Source organism: Otolemur garnettii, unplaced genomic scaffold (genome assembly GCF_000181295.1).
Source record: "Otolemur garnettii isolate 467f Iridium unplaced genomic scaffold, OtoGar3 scaffold00010, whole genome shotgun sequence".
Taxonomy (NCBI): Eukaryota; Metazoa; Chordata; class Mammalia; order Primates; family Galagidae; genus Otolemur; species Otolemur garnettii.
This window is the reverse complement of record NW_003852405.1, coordinates 19,496,404-19,499,453: the sequence shown is the minus strand read 5'-3', so window position 1 is coordinate 19,499,453 and position 3,050 is coordinate 19,496,404. Positions and strand designations below refer to the sequence as shown.

Genomic DNA, 3,050 nt, shown 5'->3' with positions numbered 1-3,050 from the left:
GCATTCTAGCTAACACTTCATCTGAACAGTTGAGGATTTTAATAAGGAAATCCCTCTATTCCTCAAAGTAAAAGTAGGCCTCTTTGCCCACTGGAGGCCAATTTAGTGTCCATGGCAAATGTATCTTGCTCTGTAAGCCTGTATCATGCTCTTACTCTGTAAACCTACCTTTCACTTCCTCAATAAAATTTGTTTCATGTTTGCCAAAAAAAAAAAAGAAAAAGAAACCTATCATTTGAACCTGCAATCCCACTACTGGCTATCTACCCCAAAGAAAGACTTTTTACCCTAAGGAAGGACATTTGTACTCAAAAGTTTATAGCAGCATAATTCACAATGCAAAGATGTAGAAATAAAACAATCCATGTGCCCTTCAACACATGGATTAATAAATTGTGGTATATGTATACCATGGAATACTATTCAGCCACAAAAATAGATGGAGATTTTGCATCTTTTTCAACAACGTGGATGGATTTGGAGAACATTTTCCTAAGTATCACAAGAATGGAAAAACAATCCTCTCATGTACTCAATACCAATTTGAAACAAGATTAACAATAAAAGACCCACATGAGTGTAAATCTCAAATTCAAAAAGGGAGGGAGAAAGGATTCAGTAGCTTCCCACCCAACAGGTACAATACTTGGGATATATGGCACATGCCCAGAGTGTAGGACTCAGCTACAACTCTGTTTTAACCTTTCATGTGTAAATGTATAACCTAATGGTTACATAATTTACCTTTTGTTTTGGTCCATCCCTGAATCATTCAACTCTAACCACAGACAATTACAATTAATTGAAAAATAAAAATAAAAAATATCCTCGCCTTTTAAGTATTCACTTGTGAGAAAAAAAAAGACCTCCTAATCCCAGAAAGTGGGAATAATCCTTCACACATCTTTGTATTTTTTTACTTTCTAAAGCTATCCAAACTAAATACTATAACTACTTTATCTATAACCAGAGACATCTTCTATCATGTTGTCCATAGCAGCCCAGGTTATTGAAACCTCTGATTAGACTCTAATCTTGCAATAGACACACTGAGAGCCAGAACAGAGCAGAATAGTTTCTCTAAAGAAAACAAAGAAAAAAGAAAAAAAAATCAGCCAGGAGCAGGGACTCAAGCCTGCCTGTAATTCTAGCACTTTGGGAGGCCAAGGTGTATTGGTAGATTGCTTAAGCTTAGGAGTTTGAGAAAAACCTGAGCAAAATCGAGACCCCATCTCTACTAAAAATAAAAAAACTAGCCAGGCGTTGTGGTGAGTGCCAGAAGTTCCAGCTACTTAGGAGGCTGAGGTAAAAGGATTGCTTGAGCCCAAGGGTTTGAGGTTGCTGTTAGTTATGACACCATGGCACCCTAGCCAGGGTGACAAAGTAAAATTGTCTCAAAAAAAAAAAAAAAAAAAAGACAGAAAATAAGAAAGAAAAATCATGAAAGGATTTAGCCACTGCTCACACTAAGACTGAGTAATACACCCATCTTCACACATCCTCAGGCTGCATATTCATTGAGTAATTTAGGAATGAATCTGTGGTTTATGGGGAGCTAAAATACTTAGTGGTTTGATGGATTACATTATGGCTTTCTCCAGCAGCTTCCAAGGCAATTTCCAAATCATTGGCAAGAAAATTTTACTGAAGCTGCAGGCAGGGCTGTAAAGGCTCCTCCCCACAGTTAAAGAAGAGATTGTTCCAAGCCTGACTATTCCAGGCTTGGGTGCACCAGGTCTGACTGTTCCAGGAATGGTTACTCCAAGATTGGCTGCTCCAGGTTTGGTTACCCCAGGTTGGATTGCTCCACACTGGAAGATTTCCCGATGTGTTCATCAGGCATGCCTGGTGATGGGAAGAGTAGAAGCTTGGGTATTCCATGGGTGCTGAGGCCTTCTGAGCCTGAGTCATACTGTTGGTGTCCTTTAGCCAGTTGTTTTTCTGCCATCTTTTAGATTTCATTCGCTGGTTCTGGAACCAGGTTTTAACCTGTTTATAGCTGAGGTTCAGGATGTTGGAAAATTCTTGCATCTGTTGGAGGCTGAGGTATTTCTGTCTCTGAAATCTATCGTTGAGTATACACAGCTGGGTGGTAGAGAACATGGCTCTGGTCTTCTGGTCTTGGACCTGGACCTTATCTTCCTTCTTCACTACACTCTTCTCTATGGAAGTGGGTTGTTTTACTTTGGGACTAGTGGAAGAGTCAGGGCTGTCCTGAGCCAGCAGATCCATAGAAGTATGAAGAGGAGAGGCAGTCTCTGTGAGGGGCACCTCTGTAGAAGCCATTTGCAAGGATGGATAATTTTCTTCAGGCCCACAGATCACAGGCATTGAAGAAGAGTCACTAGAATCAGATGCTTCAGGGCAAGGCAGCCTTTGGGGACACGCAGGATCCATACTCATGTTATTAAGAAGGGGAAAAATTAAAGAGTTGAACTGTTAAAAAAAAACTAAGGCTAACACTTAAAATACCTAAGTAAAATCTACAGAAAAAGATCCAAAAGCCAGGAGGAAGAGCGTCCCCTCCACAACAGAAGGAGGCAACCAGCTCAATCCAGCCAACTTGGGCTTTCTTATGATCTTCTTTCTCCTTGGAGGTCATGTTCAAAGCAAGTACTGCTAGTTTTATGTGTTAATTTTGCAAGTAGTTCTTCAAGTTAGACCAATCATTACCATAAATCGGATAAATACAGCACAATGTCAGCCTAATAAAGACAATTAAGACCCCAAGTTTCATTGCTTTTGTTCAGTGAATCAGTCCAATAAACAGCAGGCATGTTATTAAATTAGAAGCTCTGATTGCCAGTTATATATGTGTAATTAAATGGAACACTATTATTTTGTTTAGAAAAAAATATCTTGGGCGGCGCCTCTGGCTCAGTGAGTAAGGCGCCAGCCCCATATACCAAGCGTGGCGGGTTTAACCTGGCCCTGGTCAAATTGCAACAAAAGAATAGGCGGGCATTGTGGCAGGCACCTGTAATCCCAACTACTTGGGAGGCTGAGGCAAGAGAATCACCTAAGCCCAGGAGTTGGAGGTTGCTGTGAGC

At 40.6% G+C, this 3,050-nt stretch overlaps 1 pseudogene; it reads right to left on the bottom strand.

Moving 5' to 3' along the window:
* Positions 1-1,491: 1,491 nt before the first annotated feature.
* LOC100956874 lies at positions 1,492-2,403 on the bottom strand (annotated as a pseudogene).
* Between the last annotated feature and the right edge of the window lie 647 nt (positions 2,404-3,050).